The 14,578-nt window shown below is 36.0% G+C and overlaps 1 long non-coding RNA gene across 1 annotated transcript in view; it reads right to left on the reverse strand.

Annotated features, from left to right (window-relative positions):
• Positions 1–375: 375 nt before the first annotated feature.
• The window catches only part of LOC145691761 (uncharacterized), a 47,200-nt gene continuing 32,997 nt past the window's right edge, over positions 376–14,578 (reverse strand). The window contains exon 3 of the long non-coding RNA XR_014132537.1: positions 376–2,813. This is a non-coding gene — a long non-coding RNA (uncharacterized LOC145691761). The remainder of the gene's footprint in view (positions 2,814–14,578) is intronic.

The raw sequence follows: 14,578 nt of genomic DNA on the forward strand, positions 1-14,578 counted from the left end.
TTCTTTCTTGGTTTGAATAATGAATTGTGTAATTTATCAATTGCCACAACACTTTCCAAGAAATTGCGTCCCTCTCTTCTGAATGTGTCAAATTTGAAACACTTGATCGAATCTTTGACTCTTTTTGATCGTCATTGAGCATTCGTAGAATCCAGCAAGATGTCTCCATCATCAGAATCGTCAAGGATGTCATCATCGGAACTTTCCTAGCACGGTCAACAATGATGAGTTCCTTGTTTTCTCTCTTTCAATCCAAACTAGATTAAAGATGATTGTTTTGACCTTTCACATCATTGTCTTCACAGAAATTATCTCCTCACTAAGTATGTGTTAGAAAACTACTCGACTTTATCAACGAAAGCTTCTTGTTTGCTTCTACATAAATTTGCTACACTGCTTGCTACAAAGGCATATGGTTTTAACAATTTCTGACAGTTGCCAATACACAATACTACCACACTATAAGAGATAAAACCTGAAGTACATATTGTAATGTAATGGTACAGACGGTACACGGGTTTCTTTTCCTCATTTTTTATTATAAAAAATTCTGTACAAATAATATACTACAAATTAGTAGTTTCCTCTACACAATATTTTTTTCTCTAAGAAGTTGGACCTCCTGTCCGAAGCAGCGTGGAGGTAAGTTGGTGACGCTTGCTCAACGCAGAATGGAGACAAAAGGATCCTCCTGCCTAGTGCAGCACGGTGGTAAGATAGTATCTCCTGCCTACTGCAGCGCGGAAATAGGATAAGATAGGAACTTCTTGCCCGAGCAGTGCAGAGGTAAGTTTTGGGAATCTCCCTTGCCCAGAGCAGCGCGAAGAGAAAGTTAGTATTGATCAGCTGGAACTGATATGCTCTTGGTCTTGACGTGCTCTTTTATAGCCGTAATTTGGAGGGAGAGCGTGTAAAAGGTTGTAGAAGTCCTTCGTGGTTCTCCGTGTCCTTCTTCGTACTCCTTCGTAAGTGGCTTCTGTCGGCTGCTTGATGATCCTTGTGGAAAAGTGCATGCTGTTGTTTACAAATATAAGGGAATATTCCAATATATTTTTATCACATGCAGCTGAATATGTAACATGCTTATATACTTTTATACCACATAATGTATTGCTTACTTCTGATATATCTATATAGTCTATCCATTGTACCCACACAAGTGGATAACAGTTATTTTAATCACACACTAGTATGCAAAGTTTTAAGAGAAAAATAGTGCAGTAGAGCTATATTTTTATTCTTAAATTGTGATTTCTCCAATTTTTCTGAAACATTTTATCGTTACATTTCACTTTATATTTTTTTTTCCTTCCGAACTTGTTTACAAGAAATGCTTCTGGTGTGGTGTTCAATTCTGAATTCCTGTGAGAGTTTTTGGGTTCTTTAAAGAAAAAAGAAATGATGCTAAAGAATCAAGTCACGTTTTTCTCTTAGTTTCTGACATTTTCACAGGGTGGTGTTGTATTGGAAATCCTAAGTCTTAGAAGGAACATCTCAGCCTATTCGGTTTTCCTCTCCTCACTTGCTCTGTCATCGTGCAAAAATAAATTACTCAACGAACAAGTCAAATGACTTTTTTCTTTCCTTGGAAGAAAAATAAATTTTCTTCAAGAAATTATTTTAGAACTTTGTTGCAGCAGAAATTTTCATTTAAAAAAATTAAAACTCAAAAAGGCAGCGCAGTGGCGTAGCTATAGGAAGCCCCTACTCAGATGCTTTCTCTACCCCAGTGGCTCCCTTCCAGTAGTCACCATATTATTAGTAACTGAAAGAGTAGCCCTGCGTAGCGAAGTCGCTAACACTCTCGCACTTGGTACTAACGGTCCCTGGTTCGATTCCTGGTGGGACACCCGTTCGGAAAGTATAAAAGCCTTTTCCGCGTCTCTGGGGTTTTCCTCATTCCTATCAGGCAAAAGTTCGGACGTGTCCAATACAACGGGGCCACTTCTTTCCTTTCCCATTCCTTTGTTTCTTCCTCACTGCGATCACCGAAGGACTCCACCTCACATAAAATGGACATAGAAGCCGATACTCCAGAAATATAATTGCTAATTTATAGTTAGTGATTGAAATATTGAATAATTTTATTAGGTCTATAAATTCTTTGCGCTATCAAACATTCGAAATTTTTAAAATCCGATAGCAACTTAGGATAGTTCTTAAAGTACCAACCTTTAAGTTGACCACTTGAAAATAATAGGAAACAGATGGTTTATTTTGTAACACTAACACTATTTAATATCGGTTTCCTATTATGTGATCAACTTGCATATCATCAGCGTCAACGCAATCCTGTTATCACAAAACCCTACAAGAAATATGAGGTCAGGAGAGCGGACCAGTAATTCAATTGGCTCGCGAAGTCCAACCAACATCCGGAGAATGCCTACTACAACCAGTTCAGTACTGTTGTGCCATGCTGAGGGGAAACTTTATCCTGCTGCCACCACAACAGATATAAGTGGTTTCCCTGTTGGAGTAAAATACAAATAGTGACCCTAATAAGCTTCAGGCAATTCTCACCATTGACGCCATATTCAAAGAAGAAAGGACCAATGACACCTTGGTACGGAACACCTTCCTAGATCATACGCCGGGACTTTTATTTTCGTAATTGTTTACAATATTTGAATTAGACTTACGCCAGCAAAAACAATTGTCTCTTTACACTACAAGATAGGTGAAATTTGGCTTCATCAGTCCACACTACAGTGTGTTCCAACATATGGGTCATCTTCCAACATAATGAGGCACTCTTCAGCTACTTCGTTGCTCCAGAGGAATCCTACTAGTCTCCATTTCAGAAGTTCAAACTGTAAGAAGAAATAATTTTAGAACACTGCAATATGACACCTACTAAGTATATTATAAATGAAACTTGTCAGAAAATGCACTTCCGGTAAAAGTTATGACGATTCAAACTGTGGTATATTACTTATGGTCCACTCTGTATAAAGACTGTGGTCCTTATAAGATATTTCCAAGATTAAAGCATTAAAAAGCATTAAAGCATTATTAATGACATGTTGACGCCAAGATAGCCCCCCTAAATGTCATCCCCCCTCTCTCGAAAACTATCATGGTACAAACAAAACTTTTTTCGGTACAAACGGTACAAACGATTTGCTTTCGAAGTGTGTATTTCAATTTTTTTGTGCTCTGATACGGGGCCTATCTTGATGCCAAGATAGCCCTTCCCAAATGTCATCCCCCTTTCTCGAAAACTATCATGATACAAACCAAACTTTTTTCAGTACAAACGGTACAAACTATTTGCTTCCGAAGTGTGTATTTCAATTTTTTTTGTGCTATAATACCGGGGGGCTATCTTGGGGCCAAAAATCCCCCCAATTGACCTATCAAATAACCCTATAAGGAAATTGGCACAAACGAAAATATTTTCGGTACAAACGGTACAAACATAGTATAAACGAATGACCTAGTCATTGTTTCGATTTTCTAAAGTGGGGGCTATCTTGCCATACGTCAGAAATCTAAACCCTGATCCATAGATATGCAGTCATAACCAAAATTACTAGATTACGGAGAAGCCTTTGTAAAATAAGAACAATAAATAGTGGTGGTACAATAACTATCAATAATAATAATAATAATAATAATAATAATAATAATAATAATAATAATAATAATAATAATAATAATAATAATAATAATAATAATAATAATAATAATAACAATAATAATAATAATAATAATAATAATAATAATAATAATAATAGAGGATATGGTAGCTCAGTGGTATCGCGTTCACCTCTGATGCATGGGGTCACTCTTCTATCCCACGTCGAGTGACTTTGTGGTGGACAATACCGTATTTGTTTTATTTCTTGAGATTATCTGTTTCCTCCCACATTCTCATTTGAACAATTATTTCATGAAGATTTACATTCAGCAAACGTCTGTTTCCTTCAGCCTAAACGGCATAACCGTAGAATGTAAAACAACAAATTTAATTTCATTTCAATACTACTACTACTACTAATAATAATAATAATAATAATAACAATAATAATAATAATAATAATAATAATAATAATAATAATAATAATAATAATAATAATAATAATAATAATAATAATCTTTATTTCAATTCCGCGAACAGCTTATTGACAAAAATACAGCACATTGTGTGGTATCAGAGCATTACAGTGGAATTATAATACTAATAATAATAGTAACAATAATAAATATGAAAACAGTAAAAAGATGACCACTAATATAAAAAAAACAATGTAGATAAAAGTCAATTAAGCAGAAACAGGCCGGTAGCCAGCCCAAAAATGTAGGGGGGCCGGCTGAAATTAGGGGGGCCGATCTAACCATATTATATATAGTTCATCATTATATTATAGTTCATTTGCAATCCTACCGTGAAAATTTTAGGGGACAGCAAAATTTTAGGGGGAACGGCCCCCTGGCCCTCCTGGATACGGGCCTTAGCATTCCTTGTTACCACTGTAAACATTGCCAAGCTCTCTATCTAAAACATTGAAACGCTGTGAACAACAGTCGTAAAATTACATTTTAGCTTATTGTTTCTAAACGTCATTGTTTAAAACTGGCAGATCTCATAAAATTTTCACTTCCTTAATACAATAAATTTAAGTGTATAATAAGAATAACAATAATAAGAATAAGAATAAGAATAAGAATAAGAATAAGAATAAGAATAAGAATAAGAATAAGAATAAACAATCTTGTTTTTCTATGAATCGTATTTCTCATGCAATTTAACATTTCGTTGTAATTTAACAAATAAAGTACTTCCAATAAATATGCAAGTATTTATTTGTCGTCTTATACGAACTGTAACAAAAAAAAAAAAAAAAAAAAATCGAAATTTTTAAGTAAATATTTCACTTCTGAAATCAATAGAATGTATTGATCTATAAGTTAAGCAAATAATAGTTATGAAAATTAATAGTGTAAGTTGGACCTTATAGTATGCTTTCCTGTAGCAATTGAACTCTGTATCTGTTATTATCATTTTTATTATTACTGTTTGAAAAATTAAATTATTGTAATCAGTGACCTAACTAGGGGTGGGCAAAGGGAGCTTGTGCTCCGGGAGCCGGATTTCAGGGGGGCAAACTCCGCAAATATTTATTTTCACTATAGAGGTTAGCTGCGAATATACTGAATACGCAGTCGCGGACAGCCGACTAGGAGTGGTTCTCCAGCTTGGGGGTTTGGGTAGGGCTAACAACCTCATCCTGTAAAAAAAAAGCACTTGTTCAGAAATATTTACAAAAGCCTCGGACAAGGACTGATAACTTGGCATGACCTCAGCTAAAGAAAATGGACATGAGATTTGGAACATGGAATATTAGGAGTCTTTATAGGGCAGGCGCGTTAAAATCCGTAACGAGGGAGTTAGAGAAATACAGGATGGACGTAGTAGGAGTTCAGGAAGTTAGGTGGGAAGGAAATGGATTTGAGAATTCCGGAAATTTTACGTTCTTTTACGGGGAAGGAAAGAAAAATCACCACTTAGGAACAGGGTTTTTCGTTCATAAACGTATATTACCAGCAATTAAACGGGTTAAATTTGTTACTGACAGACTTTCTTTTATTACTCTTAAGGGACGGTGGTGTGATATTATTGTTTTAAATGTACATGCCCCAACGGAAGATAAGGATGACGATATAAAAGACAGTTTTTACGAAGAAGTGGAACGGATATTTGACCAACTCCCGCGATACCATATGAAAATTCTATTAGGGGATTTCAATGCGAAGGTAGGACGGGAGGATATTTTCAAACCGATTATAGGGAACGAAAGTCTGCATAAGGAAAGTAATGACAAAGGTTTTAGACTCGTGAACTTTGCAACATCCAAAAACCTAATCGTGAAGAGCACAAAATTCCCACATCGCGACGTTCATAAATACACTTGGACATCACCAGACGGGAAAACACATAATCAAATTGATCACGTTTTAGTAGATAGAAGAAGGCAATCTAGCATAATTGATGTCCGGTTGTTTAGAGGGGCTGATTGTGACACTGACCACTACCTGGTAGCAGCGATAATACGAGAGAGGTTATCGTTGAATAAAGGTAATATTCATTGTCCGAAAACGGAGAGATTCAATTTAAAGAAATTAGAAGAGAGCCAGGTAAGAGAGGAATACCAGATTGAAGTTTCGATCGGCTTTAGAAGATTCGGAGTGCACTAGTGTTGAGGATACCTGGATTGAAATTAGAGATAGCATTAAAATTTCAGCAAAAGAAAAATTGGGACACGCGGAAATACGTAAGAACAAACCATGGTTCGACCAGGAATGCATAAAACTAGCAGAGAACAGAAAACAGGCAAAATTACGCTGGCTACAAAATCCGAATGAAATGACTACACAAAATTTCGCAGATATCAGGCGGGAAACTTCCAAAACTTATAGAACAAAGAAACGCGATTTTCTGAAAGCTAAAATTAAGGAACTTGAAGATAATAGTAAAAATAAAAACATCCGGGACATGTATAAGGGAATCAACGAATTTAAGAAAGGCTATCAACCTCGTGCTTATATATTAAAGAAATCTGACGGTACAGTTCTCACTGACACGGCTAGCATCTTAAATAGATGGAAAGATTTCTTTGACGATTTGCTTAACATGCAAGCAAAAACTAGTGTTCATGGAGAAAAGGAGATACACACCGCAGAACCGTATATTCCAGAACCCAACCGAATACAAGTAGAAACCGCTATAAAGAAATTAAAGAAACACAAATCTCCGGGTGTAGATGAAATTCCGGCTGAGTTAATTTTAGCTGGAGGCGAAAAATTGTGGAACAAGATACACAAAGTCCTCCTCCTTATCTGGAACAAGGAAGAATTGCCACAAGAGTGGAAAGAATCAATCATTGTTCCAATCCACAAGAAAGGCGACAAAACTGACTGTAATAATTATCGAGGCATTTCTCTTCTGTCAACATCCTATAAAATCCTTTCAAATATTCTGTTAGCAAGACTGACCCCATACGCAGATGAAATTATTGGAGATTATCAGTGCGGATTTAGACGAAATCGATCAACTATCGACCAAATATTTACCATTCGCCAAATACTCGAAAAAAAGTGGGAATACAATACCCCGGTACATCAACTATTTATTGATTTTAGAAAGGCGTACGACTCGGTTAGGAGAGAAACATTATACAACGTTCTTGCAGAACTTAGAATACCGAGAAAGCTAATTAGATTAATTAAGATATGTTTAAATGAATCCCAAAGTAAAGTCTGGGTAGGAAAATTTTTGTCCACGAGCTTTCACGTCGAAAATGGCCTGAAACAAGTAGATGCGTTGTCGCCATTATTATTTAACTTCGTTTTGGAATACGCTATAAGGAAAATCAAAGATAGCAACCAGGGCTTACAGTTGAACGGTATTCACCAGGTTATGGCATATGCTGATGATGTAAATTTAATAGGAGATGATAGGAGAACAATAGAAAGAAATGCAGAGATCTTATTAAACGCTTGCAGGGACATAGGTTTAGAAGTAAATGCAGAGAAAACTAAATACATGGAAGTGCGTCGGGACCGTAATACAGCAAATTATAGATGCGTTAAAATACTAAATAATACTTTTGATAAAGTGGATAATTTCAAATATCTAGGATCAATATTAACAGAGGAAAATCATATTCACGAAGAAATTAAATGTCGACTAAAAGCAGGGAATTCGTGTTACTATTCGGTTCAAAATCTCTTGTCGTCGCGAATTCTGTCGAGGAATTTGAAACTTAAAATATACAAAACGACAATCATGCCTGTAGTTCTGTATGGCTGCGAAACATGGTCACTTACTCTGAGGGAAGAACATAGACTGAAAGTATTTGAGAACAAGATCCTGAGACGAATATTCGGACCCAAGAAGAACGGGAATGGGGAATGGCTGAAACTTCATAACGAGGAACTACATTATTTATATGGTTTACCCAACATTGTTAGGGTCGTCAAGTCTAGGAGGCTTAGATGGGCGGGTCATGTAGCTAGAATGGAAGAAAGTAAAGACGCTTTCAAAGTCTTGACTGGAAGACCAATCGGAAAACGACCATTAGGAAGACCTAGGCGCAGATGGGAGGACAATATTAAGATGGATCTTGCAGAGATTGGAATACAAGTACAAAGTAGAAACTGGATGCAGTTAGCTAAGGATAGAAGTCAGTGGAGAGCTTTTGTGAACGCGGCATTGAACCTCCGGGTTCCATAGGCCATAGAGGTAGTTAGTTAGATAGTTATAAGGCAAGGAAAGGAGTTTTAGTATACTAAAGATCATAAGGTTACCTCAAAAAAAAAGTAACAGGACATCAACGACTCACCAAACTTAGGATCATATCCATAGAGCAAAAGTTAGCTTCAAAGCTACCTTTTGAGGACACTGTAAAAACCTTTGCAGTCAAAAGACCTCGGAAAGTTAAAATTTAGTTCCAGATTATTTGTGTTTTCATTTAACTTACATCGATTTAAGAGATTTGAGATTTGCAAAATGTCCGAATTTAATACTCGGGACAACAGCTTGATTGTTTGTCATAATTTAATATTCTGTTCTAAAGCAACAGACTGATTCTACACAAAACACATCCCAATATAATTCCAAAAACATTGTGATTTGCAGTTATTATGATAAAACTATAAGAATATGTCAAGCATGCTACTCTCAGATTATTTGGCAATCAAATACTGATTGGTTTGGTCTTTTATCTTGTACTAAAAATTAAATTATGAACTGCAATTTTGAAATCAAGTTTTACCAAGAAAAATGGAATAGGAGAATTACTGTATAATGCCAATATCAGGTGTACTTATAGTTGGGGAGCGTTTTGGCATGGTTGGTCAGGGAGGGGGGCTAAGGCGATTTTTTGCCCTGGGCAACAATTAGCCTAGTTGTATCGTTGATTGCAATACATTACACGAAAAACACAGCTGAAATTAAGGTAAACAATGATTGATGTTAAAACAAACAATGATTAATAAAATTACACAATGTTTGATAATAAGCAATAAATGATGTAGACCCTAAATATAAAAAAAATGTTTAAGATTAAAATGAACTATAATTGATACTACATAAGCAGTTATTGATATTAAATAAAACTATAATTGGTGCTCATATTAAAAACTTTTGATATTATGTTAAATATACAATGATTGAAATGCGCCTACAGATTTTAAAGATGATGGAATGGCAGGATTTTTTAAACTATTTTTTTATCTGTGTTCGAGCTCACAAAAATATCAATTCTCAAAATTTACGTTACATTCAAGATAAGTAATCTGTAAAAGAAAAATCTGCTTTGCATTAGAGTCATGCGTTTAATCGTAAGACATGCAACTTGGAAAAAGAAGGATTTGCCTGCAGACAATAGTTCTGGCTCCACTATGTCTGTATCTCCTTTTTCCTTCCAATTGATATAGAGTGAGTTGTCTTTTAGTTAGAATATGCATGCAATCTGTTTCCCTGACGACATCTGTAACAAATGGAGCTCCGTTTGTGGTCAAGGGTATCGCTTTTACTCACTCAAATATACTTTCGTTTTCTTTTGTTTGCCTTTGCAATATCGAACTAATCATATCACGTTGGTTCCTGGTTCCTGGAAGTTTATTGTATTACCTTTATGTTTGTTATGGCGCTGTTGTAAAGAACCGTGGTGGGTGGGTAGAAGCTTCAAAACGAAATACATGATGGCCCAATAAATAAAATGAATACACTTGTAGATCAAGGAACGTCACAGTTCTTTCAATATATGGCTTTGTCACGCACCTGACTCCGCAAGAACATATCTTTCTGTATTCATATGGGGGAGGGCATATGCGTACATGTGCGTTTCAGTGCGTACTTATTCTCTCCGCAGTCATAGTGAGAAAATAGTAGTAATAGAAATATATATATGTACACAGTTATGTGATACTAGAATTTTTGATAGGTATACGCTTGACCTTTTTTTATAAATAAAGCGTTTTCCCACTCCTGTACACGCAAGTTCTTCTATATACAATATTTAAGGTAAGTAAATGCTGGAATATAAAAATATTAGATGAGTATACGCTGTTTGTTTCCATATACTATAGCCGTACAGCGAGCTGTTTGGACTGCTAAAAAAAGTTCAATAATTGCATCGACAAAATTATCTTTTAAAAATGGAATAAATAGGCTTGAATGGACATTTTCTTGTTGAACAAAGGTTGTAGTTTAAAGACACCATCGTGTAGAACTGGTGTTCAATATACCAAATTCTAAATATCTAAGGAAAGTACGGAGATACAACGCTTCCAACGATGAAAAAATGAGCTGCTTACGTCACGGCAACAAAAACAGATGTTTTGGTATGACGTCATAATTCAGTATCTCCCTGTGAGTCCCATTGGAAGTTTCAGAGATTTTATTCATACTGCAGTTTCTTACTGCAAACTACAAATAAATCTAGTGGAATAGTGAAAGGAAAAGTACCAAAATAAGTCAAATACTCAGGATTTAGATTTCTGGGCTTTCGGCAGCTAAGGCCATTTAGCCCGTCACTTTTTGAGGGATGACGTCCCTCGGCGAGCACACTATCCGGGGAAAGAGAAGAAAGAAGGGATTGGGGAAGGAAGAAAGCGGCCTGGGACCTATAAGTTAGGTACCACCCCGCTATTTGCCTCGTGTGAATGAGGAAAACCCAGGAAAACCTCATTCAGGGTGGCTGGCCTGAGAAAGCGTTTTACAATTTTTCGACCGAGTGGCCCCACTGGGAATCGAGCCCGAGACCGCTCGCACCAAAGGCGAGAGCGTTAGAGACTTCCCTACGCGGGGCCACAAGTAAAATACTTACTGTAGATAAAGATAACGTGCTAACAAGATCTTTTTTCCTAGTTTAAAATACATTACGAGTCAGTTGTAACGTTCTATCATGTAAGCATATAAGCAGGTTACATATTCGCAGTTTCAGATACATATAAGCAGGATGACTTTCTTATTGAGTAATACCAAAAATATTAGGAGTCTAACAAGGAAAGGTGACGAAGTGGCTCCGCTGAGAACCGAACGAGACAATCGTGTTTGCATTTGATATGTTATGCTATAACTAGACGAATCCCAAAGTTATACGTGCCACCAGGCGGGATATCGTGAGTTACAACAAACTTTGTAATGTAAAAGCTACAAAAAATTACCTGGCAGAATAGTGTGAATCGAGTCATTTGTTCTGAAACGGTTGGGTAAATGGAAAATTCGAACACATATCCCATTATTTTCAAGGGCACACTTTAGGGGTAAAATAGCTTACTCCAGGACCCCCAGCAGGGTCCCAGACGAGATCCAACTCAAAAGTTTCAAATGGCAAGTGGGATTAAATAGCACATCCTTTGAAAGTTGTGAAATGAAACAAAATGAAGCAAGTCTCGACTCTATACGATAACTCTGTGTAAAATGGTGGCGGGTCAAAATGTAAGCAAAACCTTAATTGAAAAGTTCATGTTCACCAATATAAATCGGCAACGGTAGGACAAATGTGAAACAGGAAAGGACGTGTGGCATTATTTTCAAAGTACAACGATTTAAGTTAAAACGTCTTGTCCCAGGGCCTCCACAGGATCTCAGGTGGGGTCCAACTTAAAAGTTTCAAGTAGCAAGGGGGGTTAAGTAGCTATATCGAAAGGATAGGCATACCAAATTGTTGAAGCTAGGAAAACAAAATTTGGCATGAATTTTGATCAGTAGGTGGCGAAAAGATACGGAATGTTCTAAAACTCAACATCTTGAGTTCAAAATGCCTCACTATGTATCGAACGCATGTCCAGCTCAAACCACTGGTGTTGGAGAAGCGAAATGTAGTATTTGCGTTTGTGGTCAATAGTAGATACCCACAAAATAGCAAAGATGTATAATCTGTAATCCAGTATGACTGCCATCGTGAAAACTGAGTTTGTATATAAATATCCTATTTCTTGGAATATTGTGGTCAAACCAACAAAGTTTGACGCTGCTTGATGTACTGAAATGATTTACACGTGGTTTGGTACTGCTCGCAAATCTTGAAGACGAATGTTGTTTGTATATTTGTTATTGCTTGAAATATTGTGATCAAACCAACGAATGGCATACAAATAACCATCACGAATACGTTACAATAGAACCCCCAACCTGACTGGTGCAGCAAGTCCTTTATGTATGAACTAAGTATGATAAAATTAGGAATGTCCCGAAGGTATTCAACTTTTGTTTAGCAGTATGAATAGGAAGTCAGAGTTATGTGTCCATCGCATATTCGTTATAATCACGTAAATGATATCAAGAGAACCGTGGCGAACGTGCATTAGGAACAACGGAATGAAATAATAGTTGAAGTGAATAGAACTTCAATTGTTATTTAGTCTTCCTATTGTTTCTAAATACACAATAGAGAAAAATAGAGATTTAGATTCGTACTGTTTTGAATGACATAGGTTTTAAGCAGCCATCTTGGATTCAAGGTGATCATAGACTTTTCAATCAAGTTTGTGTTTAGACGCTGATTCGCCGCCCATTTGCACGGAATTATCGTAAAGAGTAGAGACTTGCTCCCTCTTTCATTTCACAACAGCATTCAAACGATGTGCTACTTAATTCCCCTTGCTATTTGAGACTTTTGAGTTGGACCCCACCTATGACCCTGTGGAGGCCTTGGGACAAGACGTTTTAATATGAATACTTTGAAATAATGCCACACGCCCTTTCCTGTTTTCATATTTGTCCCACCGTTTTCAATTTATAAGGGTGGCTATAAACTTTTCAATTAAGTTTTTGTTTACATTTTGACCCGCCACCATTTTGTACAGGGTTGTCGTATAGAGTCAAGATAGCTCCATTTTCTTTCATTTCACAACACCTTTCAAACGATGTACTACTTAATCCCCATTGCCATTTGAAACTTTTAAGTTGGACCCCGCCTGGGACTCTGCGGGATACCCTGGGACAAACTTTTTTTTACCCCAAAAAGTGTGCCCTTGAAAATGATTAACTACATGTTTGCCGAGCTTTCCATTTACCCAACCGTTTCCGAACAAATACCCAGTTCGAACTATTCTGCCAGCTTTGTAGCTTTTACATTACAAAATATGTTGTAACTCACTTTGGAATTCGTCTAGTTATACGAGCAAATGTAAACACAATTGTCTCGTTCCGATCTCAGCGGAGCCACTTCGTGACCCTCCCTTGTAAGTACTATATCAATTCAAATTAAATCACGCGCAGATTGAGAATATTTAAACCACCTTATTATAGCTTTTCTTTATTTTGAATATTTGTCGTGAATATCCATGCTATTACATTACGGCTACAAATAAGCATCTTCTACACCAAAAGGCTTTTAATCCCTTTAAAAATCCGTAAATATATGTTTGTTATATGTAAATTTAGAATATCTTCAGTCTTTTTTTTTTTTTTTTTTTTTTTCTAAAAAGCTTAAAATCTTCATTTTTTCTTTCCGAAAAATCTTCCTGAACCAGAATTTAACAGAAAAACTTTCATTTAAGATATTTTTGGTAGGTTGAACCTTCAGTAAACATCAATTAAATCGATAAAGCTAATTTGCTTTTAAGGGTGTATTACCGGGATAGATACTCTTCCCTCAAAGAAAGATTAATAAGAACATTGTTCAGGTTATTGTGGCATCAAAGAGAGTAAACAAATCGCAAATGACTCGCTAAGTATTAGAGAGTACTGTATATAGTTTGGCCATTTAGGAAGGTAAGTAAGTGTACGATATCGATAAATTAAGGGCTCAGAAATTGCTACACTATATGAAAGTTCTCGAAAAAATCTACGTATCTATACATTTAGAAATAAAAGTCACTATGATTGTGACTTAGTAACTCTTGAACCACTCGACCAATTTCGATCAAATTTTCAGCATAATGAACTTCAAACCTGAGAGTGATATTATAATTTCAATCTCATGATACAGGGTAAGGGGAGGAGGAGGGGAAGATGTGTAAAAATAAATAAAACTTAATAACTCTTGAACCACGAGACCGATCTCGATCAAATTTGCCACATAGATGAGTTTTTCAGCCTGCTGTGTTTTTTTACCATTTCACTTTGACAGTGCAACTTAGGGGGATGGAGATATTTAAGAATGATCGAAAGTGACGAATATTAGTGTCCGATCCAGTTTTCGGGGGGTCACTGAGATGAACAATGATACTTCCGATGCCATTCAAATGCAAATTCAGCCTCCATTAATACTTTATGTCCAAAAGGAAATGTATTTTTATGTATATATTTTCTCCGTGCGAAGAACGGGATATTCTGTTAGTAATGTATGCATTTTAATAACATTTTCTAATTAAAATTTAATTTTCTACTTTCCGAAATGGACTGTTTTTTATTTTTTTATTTTATTTTTTTTATTTTATTTTTTTTTACAGAAATTAAGAAAAATTTATATAAATCTGAATGTTAAGCGAAAAGTAACAAACACTAAGGGGTTTCTTTTATACATTTGCTCTTCCATTTCATATTTATAAAATTTAACGGGAAAGCAGAAACGTACGTAAGACTGTAGAGGTCTGAATTCCCCATAGTCTTCTGTAC

This window comes from Thermobia domestica, chromosome 8, assembly GCF_964235325.1.
Source record: "Thermobia domestica chromosome 8, izTheDome1.hap1.1, whole genome shotgun sequence".
In the NCBI taxonomy this organism is placed as follows: domain Eukaryota; kingdom Metazoa; phylum Arthropoda; class Insecta; order Zygentoma; family Lepismatidae; genus Thermobia; species Thermobia domestica.